The 17,500-nt window shown below is 43.1% G+C and overlaps 1 protein-coding gene across 1 annotated transcript in view; it reads left to right on the forward strand.

Moving 5' to 3' along the window:
• Prickle2 (prickle planar cell polarity protein 2) overlaps window positions 1-17,500 on the forward strand; it is a 332,035-nt gene that overhangs the window by 91,530 nt on the left and 223,005 nt on the right. The window lies entirely within an intron of this gene.

Below are 17,500 nucleotides of genomic sequence, written 5' to 3' on the forward strand. Positions count from 1 at the left end.
ATCTGAGAGGCTAGTGCCCTACTTCAGATGGCATTTTCTTTCTGATGTAAGCAAGAATTGGAGGTAACTATGTTTAGCAAAAGGCATTGTTTATGAGCCATTTCCTGGTGACTGTGTTTGGAAATCACACAGCTCTGGGAGTGACTTGAATGTGAAGCCTGTGCTGGGGACAGACAATGTTGGCTTGAGTCAGCATCTGGTCATTGGCTGCTCTGAGAGAGACCCTCCAGGAATGAGCGCCCTTTCTGGGTGGTTATCCCAGGAACTCCTGCACCCTACTTCTGTGCCAAACCAGGGGTAGATGATGCCAAGTGAGAGGACTGGCGAGGCACTGGGGCCTCATTTTGTGTCTTCTCTTCCCCTTTCTGTTCCACACTTTCGCCTTTGCTGCCCTGGGAGCAAAGGATCCTGGGTGCTGATGGAAGAGTGCTTTGAGCTTGGGAAGTAATGCCAGTGTTCTGATTTCTCCTGACAAGACATGAAGACTTACCCCATTCTCTTAGATACACACAACCTGCTTTGTTGTCTTCCAGTACCCCTTTTGCCTGTCTGCTATTAGAGATCAAGGATGAAGAGGTACCATCGAGGTGACCAGTCTCCTTTGCAGCTGGATGGATCATGCCTCTCATTTAGGGCTAGCCCTTACTTGGAAATCCAAAGCCACACACCACTCCTCCCCCTCCTCTTTCTCCCGAGTAGATGGAATGTGGTTGTGGTGGTTTGAATGAGAATGACCCTCATAGGTTCATAGGTTTGAATACTTGGTATCCCCAGTTGGTGGAAATGTTTGGGAAGGATTAGGAGATATGGCCCTGTTGGAGGAGTTGTTACTGGGAGTGGGTTTTGAGGCTTCGGAAGACTTGAGCCTTTTCCAGTGTGCTTTTCTTTACCTTTTGCTTGAGCATCAAGATGTGAGTTCCCAGCTGTTTTGCCACCATTGCCTTCATCCCCCATCATGGAAGTGTAAGCCCAGTTAAACTCTTTCTTCTATAAATTGCCTTAGTCATGGTGTTTTATCGTAGCAACACAAAAGTAACTGAGACAGTGTCAGTGGGGATAACAAGCCATCTCTGATCTGTGATGATGCTGCATAGATAAGGGTGCCAACGGGAAGGAGTCTGGGCCCCTGGTACCATGCAGTCTCTGCATCAGCCCTGTGCATACTCAGAAGTTGCACAGACAGAAGATAATGTTCTCTGCAGAAGCACTGCTGCCTTGAACTGTGATGATTGACCACGCATGCACACACACAAGCATGCACATACGTGCACACATGCATCCCATGGCCCCAGATCTACGACTTGTGTACACAGCAGTTTCTGTAAATGTGTTGTTGGGACTTTTGGGTATCTGTGGCTTGCTTCCTAAGATACTTATGAGACAGAATTTGGAGTTAGAGAAATCTGGATTTGAGTTGTGGTTCTGCTACTCATTATCTGTGTGTTTTGAGTAAGCTAACCTCACTGAGCCTTGAGGTCCTAATGCCTCCCTCAGGGAGTATTTATGAAAAGCATATTAGCCATTTTTGAGCATATATCATCTAATGAGGAGCTGGTTTCCTTAGGGCCAAATCAACAGGCATTGGAAGGTGTTGACTTGGTCAAAATAATAGCTCATTGACCATTTCTTGGCTGATGTGGCAGAAGCTTGAGCCACATGGGTAAGGATCTTTGGGGACTCCACAAGTGGCCTTCCCCTTCCTCTGCTTTTCCTCCTTTCACAGTCCAATATCTGCTTCCTATAGCACCAGTTCATCAAATGTCGAGTTATTGTCCTTATCCCTTGGGTGATGTCAGAAGCCTTCTGTTGTACTGGAACTTTAGATGGGATCATTTGGGAGCAAAATAAACACAAACATATTTGATATTTATCTTATTTGTTCTATGTCGGATTTGTTAGGGCTGGTTAAATACTTGTACTTTCAGGGAGGAGCCTATCTCTCAGTGTACTCCTCAATATCTTGTAAGTGTGGTGTGAATTTTTCATGAGTTCTGACATGTTGGGATCATGGTACTATTGTTTTGATCAGCATGTACCTCTCCATATATGCTCTTTAGTTCTGTGTATCTGTTTTGTATTGACAGAAAAAGGGGACAGTAGGACTTTGGGTTTAAATTCTGAAGTTAGACTTTCTTTATTCACATCAGTGTGAGTCTGTGTGTGTGTGTGTGTGTGTGTGTCTGTGTGTGTGTGTGTGTGTGTGTGTGTGTGTGTGTGTGTGTGTAAAACTGCATGACCACAGCAAGTTTCCTAGCTCTCTAGGCCTTGGTTTTTACAACTATAAAATGGAGGAAATAATTTATGTCTTCAAAGATTGCTATGGTATGAAAATTGACAGTGACAGTGACAGTCTCTCTCTTATACCATTTAAGTCTCTGTGGTCCTTGACTGTCAGTGTACTAGGACCTGCAAATGTCACCGGCATTAGCTGGTTTGTTTCTGAAGTTCAATAATTAAAAGATACGTTTAGAAAAGATAGATATACCAGCATTATTGGTAAGTATTCAGGACCCATTGGCTTAAGACCAAATCCTGATGTTTTTGTCAATTCTACAATAAATTTTTTTTACATTTGTGATGGTTTGAATAAATCAATAAAATGCAGTATGACATGGGGAATAATCTGAAACTTCAGACTTTAGTGTCAGCAAATGCACAGATCAGGTTTCGCTCATACCCATCCATTTCTCTTTGTTTCTTTCTTGCTACAGCAGTGGAGTTGTATAGCCAGTGACAGAAATAGTCAGGCCCACAGACCCAAAATACTTTCCCTCTGTCTCTTCCCTGGAAAAGCTTGCTGACTCTGATTCTTGGTAAATTAAAGACAGGATTTGGTATAGTAATATGAGTCTGTTCATCCTTTTGCCACCCAACTAGCTTATTTCCTTAGCTGGGTTACTTTACCCTTTAATCTTAATTTTCTAATCTATATATGTCATAGGATTGTTTTAAGGATTGAAAGAAACTATGTGTATGGCTATATATGGAAAATAATAAAAAAAATACCCTCTATGATAAAAGCTGCTGTTTGAAATCATTTTACCATGTTTCTGGAAAAATTATTGTGTGTATATATACATAAATATGGAGATATGTGTAAACATATGTATGTATGCAAATGTATATGGAGAGTATATGGTGGTATGCATGTGTATATGCATGTTTCCAGTTTTATACACACACACACAGTATATCTCTAGTAACATATATAGAGAGGTTTATATTTAAACTCTGTGTATACATATACACACATATTTAAACTAATATCTTAAGAAAGGTGATCCTGGGTGTTAGAATTATAAATGATTTTCTTATGTTATAAATCTGTGCCTTTGGAGTTTTTTATTTTCAATTTTATTCACTGAGCATACAATTTACAAAGTATTTTAAACTAATAAAATAGTAAGAGCATCAAAAAGGATAGAAGGAGCAGAAACAACCCAGTTTCACCGTGTTTAGGGCCAGTGCTGTTCTCCAAATAAAGACGTTTATGTGCCAGTGTGTCTCAGGCAACCTCTCCTGCTGCTTTGGGTGCCACCTGGAAATAAAGACAACCTGTTCTTTCCATACAGTTCTTGGCTCAGCCTCAAAGCCTGGCATCACCTCGATCCTCTGGAGATTGCATATAGTATTTGTGACTTCTGAGAACCCCACAGAACTGCCAGCTGCCATAAGAGCTGTGTGTTCAGAGGAGCAGCTGACTTACTAGTTTCCCGGTCACATTGCTCACTGCCAGTTCAACTTTTTAAGAACATACATCTAGGACTTGTAGGCAGGGTAGCCCCTCCCCATCACCTTTGGCTTGGAGCTTCAGATGTCTGTCCTTGGATGACTTGCAGAGTAAGCTGATGACAAGGAGTTATCAAAAGAAGAAAGTTCTCTGCAAAAGTTCAGAGGTGGTTTTTAGGACACAGCATACTGGATACCAGCCTCTTTATTCAGCCTTGGCACCCGTGTACCAGAAGCACCTTGCCATCAGAAGCCACCCTTTATATGACGCTATTGTTGTGGAGTCTCTAGGATTATGAAGCTAATACAACCCATCCTTTGTTCTGCAGGGCCTAAGCACACCAAATGTTCTCCAGAAGGCATCTCAACAGGTGTCCTTAAAAGTCCGTGCTTTATTTAGGTTTCCTCAAGCTATAGCCCTTAGTGGAAAAACTAGATGGAAAATGCAAGTCCCCACAAAAAACAGAGATTAAAGAGCAGTGTGAGTTCCATCAGAGGGAAACCAATTGACCATTGTTCTTCATGGGCTTACACTAGGTTTTTGTTCCAGAATATAGGAGACAAAGGCAAGTTCACAGCAATAATAGACAATAATAACATCAAAGAGGAGCATCTCTTAATTCAAATTGGGCTGTTTTATCTATTTGATCTCAGTAACTCTACAGAATTTAAACTTCCTTTGCCCATTTTAAAGATTAGGTAAAACAGGCCCTAATGAGTCTAAGTTGCCCAAGGCTATCATGGTAGAGTTGGTATTTAAAGGAAACCCATCTGGAGCTAGACCTGTGCCTCATTGCCATGCTATGAAATGCCCAGACAGTATTTCTGTAGACATTTTCATGGTTGAACCCGGCTTGCCCCTGTTTTGTTTACCTGTTTGTTCTATTGAGATAAAAGTCTCACTATGTAGCCCAGGCTTACCTCCAACTGAGGATCCTTCTTGCTTTGATCTCTCAAGTGCTGGGATCACAGTTATGTGTACCTTCTAGCAGCTGAGACTGCTCCTATAAAGACTAGAGAGTACACAAGAAATGTATTCAAAGCAAGGCTTCAGGCTGGCCTTGGAAGAAATAAATCACCTATGCTTTGAATTCTTTTAGTTTGAGATTACTCTAAATCGGTAAAATGCCAGATCCAAAAGAATCAGCTGTATCTTGTGGAAGTGTGAACTCTGCAGGTGGTTCAAGATAATAATGAGGCAAGTTATTGAGTTGAGGATACACTTCTCCACTTAAACCTTTTTGCCTCCATCGCTCTGCGTGGCAAAAGTGAAAGCATCAATTAGACTGTCTTCCAAGGCCAGGCTTCTCCACTTGGGTGCTTTGGGCATTTGGAGGTCTATGAAATCTTGTGTGTTGTTGAGTGTCACACAGCATCGTTTGAGCTCTAGTTGACTCTAGGCAAGCTTTCACCCACTTTCCTGGTGCAATAACCAAAAATATCTCTGCAGTTCCCAAATGTCCCCTGGGATAGGAAATCACTCCTGGCTGAGAGCCACCACCACTAGCCACTGTGCTACTGGCTGTGTCTTGGGACTGAGGACTGTCACTTCCATTGTCATAGACGTAGTCTCTCAGCTTTAGTTTCCTTCTCTGTATTTAAAGGGAAAGTGAATCCCTGTCCCTATGATGGCTCAGTGGATGGAGTGAGAAAAGCAAAGGATGTAAACATCAGGCCCTGACATACTCATAGTCAAACTCTAGTTTGTGACATGATCTAGAGTTGCCTGGGAAGGAGTCCTCTCAACTCTTCATGTTGAAATCTCAACTAAGGAATCTCCTCCACTCACATTGGCCTGTGGGTGAGACATTTTCTCAATTAATGATTGATGTGGGAGGGCTCAGTCTTCCATGAGTGGTGCCATTTCTGGTCAGGTGGTCCTGGGCTGTATAGGAAAACGGGCTGAGCTCCATGAGGGGCAAGCCAGTAAGCAGCATTCCTGCATGGTCTCTGCTTTGGTACCTATCTATAAATCAAATAAACCCCTTCTTCCCCACATTGTTTTTGCCAGTGTTGTATCCCTGCAACAGAAAGCAAGCTATGTATGGTTTGTATTTTTTTTTTAACCATTCTTTTCCTTCACCCTCCCAAATTCAACAAATCTACTCGGAATTCTTTGCTTCAGTCCATATATGTATAATGAAGCAATCGTCTTTCTATGGAAGGCAATGCTTTGGAATGAGAATGTTGGGATTTTTCTTCATTATCTATCTCCCTCTCTCCCTGCTCGGAGTGGATATATTCCTTTTTGTTTTCAAAGGCCACAGGAAAATCTTTGATGCCCCTATTCAACATGAAGGATTACTTCATAGTCAATCAAGGCCAACTCTTTTGAAAACCTACTAGAAGTTGAGGAGGAAATGAGCTTAAATAACAGCTCCTGGGACTTGTTAGATAAAAGGAGGAACTTTCAGGCAAAACTAGCAAACAGTGGGAGTTCACTCCCAGGCCAGGGATAGAATGGCCTTTCTTGGGGAATGGCAAAGCCTAGAAAGGCACTGATCTGGAACAGTCTGGAGTAAGGCTTCTTTGGGAAGCATTCCAAACCTTGTGCTTTCACTCTTGAATAATCTCCCAGCCTCCCTCTGAATCCACACTTCTAAGAATGGTTCTGGAACAATCAGAGAGTTTTATCCTTTGTCTCCCATTGGAAATGTCTACCTGTGGCCCTTTCTCCTTCTCATCACATCCTGAAGAACCTGAGAGGTAGCTGCTGAATTTTTGCACTTAAGACCTTGGCAAATGCAAAAAGAAAAGAGAAAGAGTCAGCCCATTTTGCCAGCTTTGGCATTGTATGCTTTCAATGTGACTTCATTACTGGAGACAGAACCAAGTCGGGGTCATGGTTCCGTGGTTGCTGGACCACACTGCATTGTATGGAGAGGGCTCGAAGCATCCTAGAAATAGAGAATGCTGGCCCAAGATCTCTGAAGTCTGAGAGGTGTCCAGGAAGCCTATTTTACACACACACACAGGCATGCACGCACGTAATTGGGGGGGGGGAAGAAACAGAGACTATGAATAGACAAAACCACTCCTGATCTGATTCAGAGCATGTGTTCTCTCCTGATACCTCTCCTCCAATGGATGGCAAGGATGATAACATAACCATTGAAATGGGGGCCTGGGACCTTTCAACCGTGTGCTTAACACAGTGCCCAGCAGAGCTACAGCCTGTTTATAAGTTGATGCTGTTGCCACTGTGCCAACCACTGTCCTCTCTGCTACCTCTGCTCTAGACACCTTGGGCCTGTTTTATAAGTTGATACTATTGCCACTGTGACCACTGTTCTCTCTGCCACCTCTGACCTAGAAACGTCAAGCTCTTTCCTTTGTTTCCAACCTACTCAGTAATTCTGGATAACCCCACGTGTTTTATTTTTTTAATTTATTTCTAACAGCTCCCTTCCTGTTTCTTGTTTTGGCTTTCAGTTCATTCCAGCCATAGCATCTTCACTGATCTGTTTCCCCACTTTCTGCCCTTCCTCCAAGCTGCAGCTGGAGCTATCTTCAAATGTGCACTGTGTGCCATTTCCTTTCTTCATTTGGGATAGAACTCTTTGCCATCACGTGCACAACCCTGCTCTGTCTGAAATGGCAGGCATTGTCCAACGCCACTTTCTGTTCTGCCTACTGTGTTTGAGTTGCAGTGATCTCTTGCCACCCTGGGGTGGATTTTGTCTTCTTTGGAAACTTTACAAAAGGCTCCTGTAGCAGGCTGTCTTTTGGGCCACCAACCAGCTCCCAAACCACAACACGGAGATGTCTTAGTTATGAGTGCTTGGCCTTAGCTTACGCTTGTTTCTAGCTAGCTCTTACAACTTAATTTAACCTGTTTCTCTTCATCTACATTTTGCTTTGGGGCTTTTTGCCATTTTTTTTCAATTCTGTATGTTCTACTTTTCCTGCTCCCTCTATATCTGGCTGGCTGGTGGCAGCCTGGCTGGCAGGCCCCAGGTGTCTCCCATCTTTCTCCCTTATTCTCTCCTTAAGAGCCTAGATTCCTCCTCCTACTTATTCTCTCTGCCTGCCAGTCCTGCCTATCCCTCTACTGCCTAGTTATTGACCATTCACCTTTTTTTTTAGACCAATCAGGTGCCTTAGGCAGGCAAAGCAACACATCTTTACATCGTTAAACAAATGCAGCATAAACAAATGTAACACGTCTCTACCTAGTCTATTATTCCACAACTGCCTCCTTCTGTAAATTTCAGGCTTTTCTGGCATCTGTTTCTTCTCACTTTGGGCTTCAACTATTTTCACTTCTTCAAGAAAATCTTAGCTGTAGATTCCCACATGAAATCTTTATCTTATTGTACGTCATGTTTATTCGTAATGTGATGTGTTTTGTGATGGATTTCTTTGTTGGTTCCCTTGTGTTTTGTCATTTTCTCTTACTGTCACTTTGGCGTGTTCACCAGCCTGCCCATAGCTCTCGCTTCAGTGCTTCTTGTGCCTTGTATGCTTAGGAAGAACCCATGGCTTAAAAGGTTGGATGAATGATACATGAATGAGCAGGTGGGTTTACTTTTTTCTTGTCCACAGATACTTAGTAAATAACTCCTATGAACAGGACCCAGAAGAGTCCCCAAAGAGGAGCAGGAACAGAATGATAATTACCATATATAGAAATGTTTTACTTTTTCCATAAATACTGGATAGATTTTACTTTTTAGACACAGTTCTGTAATTGTATAATTTTTTTCCACGTTGACTTGCTACAAAATTAGAGCCAAATTTGTGGCCCATACGTCTTTTGGGTAGGCAATTCAGCCCCATTCTTGGATCTGTTTCATGTCCCTGTCCTCATTTTTCTTCTCCTTTTGTTCCTATTTTAAATTTATGCCATCTTATATTTCATACGTCCTCATAGCTGCCTTAAGTTCCCTCTAAAGCAAGACAAAGTGTCAATCAAGCAATATGTGAAAATGTGAAAAGAAAAGCCCCTCAAGTATAAAGCGAGTGCCTCCTACCTCACAGAGGGAGTGAGGTAGAGGAAGCAGTTCTCATGTGAGTTATGGGCCCCCCAGGGAGCAGGTAGAGGGATAAGAGACATCTCCAGAGAAGCCAAGACTCCTCAGCCTCAGGAAATGTGCCTTCAACTGAGATTATTTAAGAAGAGCTTAATTTTGGTAACTGGTTATTTTGCTTGTTTGGGCTGCATACTGGGGCTCTAGATGTCATGCTGGGTTTTCCCATTATCTTCTTCCTCTAGAAGCACCATATAATTTTCAAAATAATGAGGAGTTACCCATTCTGCTGTCTGACATATACATATATATTCTAAATGTAAGCCTTCGTCCCCTGCACTAAATGGGAGTAGAAGAATCTTTGTTTTATGTGTTGATGTATCCCCTAGAACAGTATCTAGCACACTAGTTCCCCATTGTCTTTGCTGAATTAATGAATGAGCTCATCTGTCTTCTCACAGGAGAATGACTTTCATTTCTTATTGTCATTTAGCCTGATGTCCTGTCTGGTTTTATAAAACATTCTGTAAGGTGCTAGTTGCATTGATAAAGCTGGGACCAATCCCTCCAAAGTCAATTGTTTGTGACTGAACAGTTTGCTCTATGAGAATCCAGCACAGCTCTTCCGTAACCTCTCCCTGAGCCTCATAGATCCATCTGGAAATCATTCTAACAAACATCCCTTTTATAAAATAGATGACTATTTTCCTTTTTAATAGGACTCTGGATCCCCAGAGCCCACAGCCAGCATTGAGATGGATTCCTTATCTCTGTTGCTTCATTAAGAATGTGCACATATTTAGTTGCCAAAGCTACAGTCCTCCACAGTGCAGCTTGTTGCAACAAAAGAAAGTGTTTGCCAAATGGCTTGTCAGCATATGTTCTAGAGCTGCACAGGCATACTGTATGTAACTGGAAAATACTGATCCCAGTTAGTGAAAGATTAAAGACCAAGAAAGACTACAGCGTTATTTAAAGGCACTTAGAAGTCTCAGATAAAAGTGCAAGGGTTGGGGGGGTGAAAGGAGAAAAGTGTGGGGTGAGAATAGAAAATAAGCAGGTTGTAGATAGCATGATAAAATTCTGGAACCAAGGGGACGGTGCTCGCAGGTGCTGGTGATGCATCTTGCCCATTCCTGGCATCCTTTTGGGTAATAACCTTTGCAAGCCCACTTGTGGTCTGTGTCAGCTCTATGGAATAGAAGCATCCCTAGGCTTTCTAAGGTGGTCATGGCTGCAGGAAACACTCCTCATGGCTGCTGAGCCCCCAGATGGCCTGGGGAGTCAGAGACACTGGTGCTTGGCAAGGATGGTTCTGAGGCCTGAGGTTGTCAGCCACGTGTGCACTCAGCAGCTGGCCAGTTCGGCAGCCCCCAAGGAGAACGTGTTAGCAAGCCTGGCCTCTTCTCTGCAGCAAAAGAGTGTCTGCCTTCTTGATGTTCTCCAGACAATTTCCTAATTAGGAAACTCGGGCAGATCTCAAAGAACAAACCAAACATGACTCCGCTGTACAGGCACAGCTCTCTGGCCTCTATATTCATCAGTGCTGAAGCCCACAGTACCAAGGCAGTCAGTGACATGGGGACACCTCTTAGATGTACCACTAATGAAAACAAGCAATAGTGAGTGGCATGCAGGTTTGTTTTCATTAACAGGACAACTTCTCATGGGAAAGCCAGTCAGAGGCTTCCTTCAGCTAGCATTCCTCGGGCGATGTCAACAGGTCAGTATAAGTGTTTACAGGACAGACAGGGGTATCTTCCCAGGAGAGAGGGTATCTGACAATAGCAATTCATGTTGTCCTGGCAAATGCATCTTACAGTGCACTGCATTCCTGTGGAGCACCACAGACATAACCCCTCATTCATTCTGAATGTCCTTGGAATGTTTCTAATTGAATAAACTCAAGAATTCACAGTTGGGAGATCATGGCAGGATTTACAGTTTTATGGCTGTGGCTGTGGCTGTGAGAATACCTTCCTGAGGATGGAGATACCTGTCTGAGTCCCAGAGAGAACAGGGAAGGAAAGTGTTTGTCCTGTCACACACGTGAGTCTGCTGGCTTCAGCTGCCTCTGCTTTACATTAAGTCTGAGCTAACAGTTTTCTCTCTGGATGGAAAGCAGCTTCTCCCCCTCCTCACCCCCCCCCTCCCACCAGTCATGTCAACAGGAAGAGATTTTACATTAAAAAGAGATTCCTCAGGAAATGAAGAGAATGTGGAGTTTGGCTGAAAAATTCCAAATGGTTTTTGAGTCAAGCAATTTTTGCCTTTCTGTCTGGTTGGCAAGGTGACCTCCCCCACAGCCCCACTCAAGCTGAGAGGAAGTCCATGCTGAGGACATGTCAGGCAGCCAGCAGCAAGAGGAGCAGCCGAAAGCCATCGTGAGCATGAGATGCGGTTCATTATCAACCCAGGTGGACATCTTGAGCAATTGGCTGTGCAGTTCTAGCAGATGAAAGATGAGAAGCAAGCGCTTCGCCATGGTTAGTGTCACAGCTATCTTTGGCTAGCCTTTGATTACAGCGGTATATGTTCTTTTAAAGTGTCTTTAAAAAAAAACATAAGCTCGGGGGAAATGGAGTGGTAGTTCTCATGCTGTCTACAGATTATGTTTTAGTCATGTTACATAGAAGGATGTGATGTTTTCTGAGAAAAAGTCTGTGAAAACTGATAAGGCAATTTCCCAACCTGTAGCAACTTCTTCCCTTAGGAAATTCTTGTAATTATTGGGGACAACCCCAGTTTGCTCTGGGTTTTCATGCTTGATTTCTCCATCTCCTTCAAGTTCTACTTGGTAGTAGCCAGTATTCAGAAAGCTAGGAAAGAGGGATGCTGATGTGGGATGTCCTTCTGTATGCTGTGAACATACATTGCTTTTATTGGTTGGTGAATAAAGCTGTTTCAGCCAATGGCCAGGGAAAATATAGCTAGGCAGGAAATCCCAACAAAGAGGCAGAGAGAAGGAAGGCAGAGTCGGGGAGATGCCATGTCATTGCCAGGGAAGCAAGATGTGAGGTAACAAGCCACGAGCCTCATGGTAAAATATAGAATACTAGAAATGGGTTACTTTATAGGTAGAGCAAGCCAATAAGAAGCCTTAACCACTGGCCAAACAATTATAATTTTAATGTAAGCCTCAGAGTGTTATTTCATAAGCGGTTGTGGGGACCAGGAGAGGGAGAAAAGCTGGTTCAAGTGGAACCAGGTGAGGCAGAAAAACTTCTAACTTACAGGATGCTTTGCATTTGAAGGCAGCCTGAACTACATAGCTCCATACAACAAACAAGCCTATTTGAAATAAACTACATCACCAAGCTACGCTTTCCAGTACAGTCCTGTAGATAGGTGAATAAATGTGGCATCATATCTTCTTGGAATGAAAACATGATTGTTTTGGTAGCTAGATGTGTTTGAATAGAAGAACTCTGGATGCAACAGTCTCCAGGGTGTCATGCTTTAAGGATCTAGGAATCAGAGTTGGGTGCGATGTAAATAAGACATTCATGGGCTTCTTAGGGCTGCAAGACAATAAGCTGGAACTTAGAGGACTTTCAGGGACAAAAGACTCAGGTCCTACACAGACTACTATATAATATCACTCTAAAGCAAAGTAAGACTCGTCAACCCATTCAAATTAAGCCAAGTCCAACCAGTGTGTGTGTGTTTGTGTGGTGTGTGTGTGTGTGTGTGTGTGTGTGTGTGTGTGTGTGTGTGTAAGTAACATCACATGTGTGTATATGTGTAGAGGTCAAAGGTCAACTTCAGATGTTGTTTCTCCGGAACCATCTGCCCTGTTTTCAGGCTTTGCTGGCTGGCTAGTGAGTACCTGTTTCCACCTCCCCTGCTCTGTCTGGAATTGTAAGTGTGGACCACGAAACCTGAATTTTTTTCACAAGGGTTCTGGGGATAAAACATTGGTCCTCATGTATACGATGCAAACACTTTATTGACTGTGCTATCTACCAAATCCCTCACTGCTGTCTGTTTTTTTTTTTCTAAATAAAATGTTATTGGAATATTCCATATGGTTTGCTGCTGCTTCTGTGTTGTAGCAATAAAGTCAAGTAGCTATGACAAATACCATATGACCCACAAAGCCAAAAAAACAATTTTTAACTGCCTGGCCACTTGTAGACTTCCCAACACTTGTTCTAAAGCAGTGGTTCTCAATCTGTGGGTCGAGACCCCTTTGGCAAACTTCTAACTGTAAAAAAAAAAATTGCATTATGATTCATAACAATAGTAGCAAAATTACAGTTATGAAGTAATGAAAGTAATTTTATGGTTGGGTTAACACAACTTGAGGAACTGTATTAAAGGGTCACAGCAGTAGGAAGGTTAAGAACCACTGATCTAAAGGAATGATGTTTAACTTGCCACAGTTTTCCAGGAACACCCATTGATGGCCTTTAGGGATACGTGCTCATTGAAGTTACATGCAGAATATTTGTGTGTGTGTATATGCATGCCTGCATGGGATTTTCTAGAGAGGATCATGGGTTATAACAGTCCTTAAAGGGTATCTGTGATCCTAAGATAAAGCTGGTTCCCTTGAAAAGATATGCAGATTTTACCCCCATTTACACGCCCGGCCTCTGCTTTCTGCCTTTTTTTTTTTTTTTATCATAAACATTTTTAGTACCCTGTTAAGTAATTGGTTGAGAAAATGAATTAAATCTGAAGCATTGCATCTCAGGTCTACCACGAAAGAGGTTTGTTCCACACAAAGTGTACCGTCAAATGGGGGTTAGGGGAGGGTGGGTAAGGCTGTATAGCCAGGATGTTGTTGGTGGAAGACACTTAAGAGTTTTTTTTTTTTTTTTTTTTTTTTTTTTTTTTTTTTTTGAATTAGGAACAAGATTGTTTTACATGTCAATCCCAGTTCCCTCTGCCTCCCCTCATCCCCTACCCCCTGCCCCACTAAAATCATACCTATCACATACCCTTTCTGCTCCCCAGAAGGGTAAGGTAATTCCATAGGGGATTACTTAAGAGCTTTTTGATCCTGCTTAAAGGACAGTGGTCTGTTTTACCAAAGACAAGACATAAAGCCATGACAATAGTTTTCCCAGAGAACAGATGTCTTTATTGTTAGAACAGTGGCTGATGCAAAGTACACACAGCATAATTTTGAGTGGTTATCCTTGGTTGTCATCCTTGGCCTCACTATCCCTACCTGTCACTGGAGGAAACTGAAGCTTCGATTTGTCTGAGCTTCTCCAGCTCCTGAGAAGCAGAGGAAGAACTGGAATTTGGATCTGCCAGTTTTGGAAGCCAAGATTATTCACTTTTAAGACTTGGCTTAAAAAAATTCTATTCTGGCCAACTTCATGTTTCCTAGGTTGTGGATTTTCTTTCCAAAAGTACCCAGGAAGAATCCTATAATGCTGGTGTTAAACAGTGTGCCACTCCACACATTTCTACCTCATCTCACTTCCTGGAATTCCTTCCTTTTACCAGTGGTCCTCAGTCCAGGCCACCACCCGTATCATCTGGGAAACATCTCTGAATGCAGATTCCCAGTGACCAAGCTAGGCCCTGCTGTATCCAGACTTCTGTGGGGATGTATCCAGGGACTCTGTTTATTAATCTATGTAAGCAGCTAGGCCCTGGTCAGCCAAGCATGGGAGCAGCTATTCCAGGTAGCAGGAACTCTGACCATGTAAGGTGGCCATTGTGCGTGAGGGTTGTGTAAGGCTGCTGGGAGAGCTGACTGCCTAAACTCAAGTGACCTGCCCATTTTCAGAAACAGGCAGCCTGTTCCCTATGTGCTCTGGGTTTTCCTGTCCACGGGGAGCCAACTGTTTGTGGGTGGTCCCGGGCTCACAGGAGGGCTCCCTTCTGCCACAGCCCTGGGAACAGGCTGATGCATTTGGTTCTTAGGAAGGAAGAGCGGGGTGGGGGTGGTTAGCCCAGGAGCAGGGGAACTAGGAAGTCATTTGGAACGCCAAGCAGAGTGGGAGGATGGGCTGCCCCTCCCCGAGTGGACCTCATTATAATGTCATTACTAATATTTTCATTTAACTCACAAGAGCCATGAAACGTTAGCATGATAAAAAACTAATTTATGACCTTTTATTTCATCATTTATGGACAGTGACTCTGGTGTTCAAACGAATGACCGCCTACAGATCCTGTGCTATTTACACGTTTGTCAGCTGTGGTTTAGGTCTTTGTAAGTCTAAAACATAAACCCACTGTAACTATGAGGGGAAGGCTGCAGGTCTGAAGTGGCTACAGAACAAAGCAGTGGACTTGCAGATACTTGATGAGAAATCTATACAACTGAAATTACAACAAGGTGCTGTGTCTGTTTATGTGTATACACGTTTGCTGGTCTGCCCTGGGTCTTTTGCCTGAGGGAGGTGGTGGGTGTTTGAGCAATTAACCTTATTTTTTTCTTTTAACTAGAAGTTTGGAAAGATCTTGCAACATTTAAAGTTTAGAAAGTGCACAAAGAACAGATGTATTTATGTTAAACTTGATATTTGAAAGTTTTCTCCCCTCCCCATCCACCACCCAATGCAAACACAGCTAGCTCTCACCTTAAAGGGACTAAGAGAGTTTATTCTGGAGCCAAATAGGAGTGGTCACGCCCCTGGAACAGAGATTCAAACGACCCCCAAATACCATGTCCACTATGGAAGTGTTTACATGAGACTTTATTAATTACAGAACAAAGAAAGTCATAAATCAAGACATTCGGCAATTACATTCATAGAGACCACATGCTGTATGTTGACATTCTTAGCTTTGGAATAATGCAGTTTAGAGAGGGCTCAGTAATTAAGAGCACTGGCTGCTCTTCCAGAGGACCTGGGTTCAGTTCCTAGCACCCACATGGCAGCTCACAACCAACCATCTGTAACTCTAGCTCAGGGGATCCAAGGGGATCCAATACCCTCGTTCTGGCCTCTGTGGGCACTAGGCACCCATGTGGTACACACACACACACACACACACACACACACGCACGCACGCACGCACGCACGCACGCACACACACACACGCACGCGCGCGCACACACACACACACACACAAAGAGAGAGCTCAGGTAATTTGGCTATGGTCTCTAACACTTTAACGCTCCACAATCCTGAAGTTCAGTTGTTTGACTAGCATATTTAATACAGGTGTGCATCCCCCTCCCATGCCCAGGAGAACTTCAGTTTACAGTCCAAAGCAGTATGAGTCCTACTGGTAGCTTTCTGCCTGGCTTTTGCTGGTAAATTGTGATGCCCTCGAAATCTCCAGGGTACATGGAGATGCTATTTTTAGCATTTTGCCAAAGTATTTGACTCCTAGGTTAACTCATTCAGGAGAGATATAATAAATGGGATGTAAATTACCCGTAGCGTCTCAGCTAATTGAAATTTTAATTGGACAAGCCCCTCTCACATCCAAACTTCTCTGAATTCTTTGCTGTTTGAACCCATCCGCTAAGTTGGGATTCTGATGCAATCTCATGTTCTGTTAGTATGTGGATTTAAGAAGGGGTGGCAGATGGAGGTAGGCTAATTAAAATGAAAAATCTAATTAGTTGTGGAGAAAGAGAACAATTCGGTGATGTACTTGTACCACACTAACAGTCATTTCTTTCTCTGCCATCTTCCTTTGACTAAATTATTTTTTAAAGATCAAGACACAATATCGTTCGCCCCGTGAGTATTTCCATTTCCTCAGAGAGGCCTCTTAAAGCAGGCCATGCTCCATGGAGAATTCAAAACTGGTTTGGAAGCTGTAGCTCTGTTACTCATGAACTTCCTGGAGGGACTTCACTGTCTTGCTGCCATTATCCTACTCATTCCTCCAAAACAAAGTGAAACAGATACAGAAGTGGGGTGGGGCCAAAAAAAAAAAATCCGAACCCCGTGCTTTGGCTTGACTCATTATTCCTCCCCAAAAAGTGGGAAGATGATGGGAGTGGTCCTCAACACCCAAGTGTTGTCAACACCGTTACTGAGATGGAATTCACATGTGTCACAATTTGAAAGTTACCAGCGTCAGGTGGACAGTTCATGAATTTCTAGCAGGATCATTTAACCATCGTCACTATTTCGGGGCTTTTTCTTCACCAATAGAAAGGTGAAAAGGGATCCTTCCCCCATTGGCGAGCACCACCTCAATTTCCCTTCCATACAGCCTCCCTGGCTCTTGGTGACTCCCAGTCTGTTTTCTGCCCTTACGGACTTGACTGTTCTGGACATTTTGTATAAATTGAATCCTGTTTGGTCAGATTTCAATGGCTTGTTTCAATATGTAGCATCATTTTCAGGGCTCATTCATTTGTGTGCTAGTTATGGAGAGGAACCTCAGCTGAGGAATTGCCCTCATCAGATTTGCCTGTTGAGGGAGGAGTATGTTCTTGACCAATGACTGATGTGTTTGCTTTCTTTTTTAACAGAAGGCTAACTGCCCAGAGGTGACACGTGTGTGTGTGTGTGTGTGTGTGTGTGTGTGTGTGTGTGTGTGTGTGTGTGTCTGTCTGTCTGTCTGTCTGTCTGTCTGTCTGTCTGTCTGTCTGTGTCTCTCTGTGTGTGTCTGTGTGTGAAATCAGAGGACATCTTTACAAGGCCTCATGATATTCTGTATTGTATATCCCAGCTAGCAGGCCCATAAGCTTCTGGAGTCCTCCTGTCTGCCTCCCATCCTGCAACAGGAACATGATGATTCCAGACGTAAGCCACTGTGTCTAGCTATTCATAGCAAGGCATCTAAACACAGCCTCTGATGCTTCTCTGGTACAGTCCCCCAATACATTTTTTTTCTTTAAAAATATTTATTTTATGTTCATAAGT

The sequence above is a fragment of the Cricetulus griseus genome, chromosome 8 (genome assembly GCF_003668045.3).
Source record: "Cricetulus griseus strain 17A/GY chromosome 8, alternate assembly CriGri-PICRH-1.0, whole genome shotgun sequence".
NCBI classification, from domain to species: domain Eukaryota; kingdom Metazoa; phylum Chordata; class Mammalia; order Rodentia; family Cricetidae; genus Cricetulus; species Cricetulus griseus.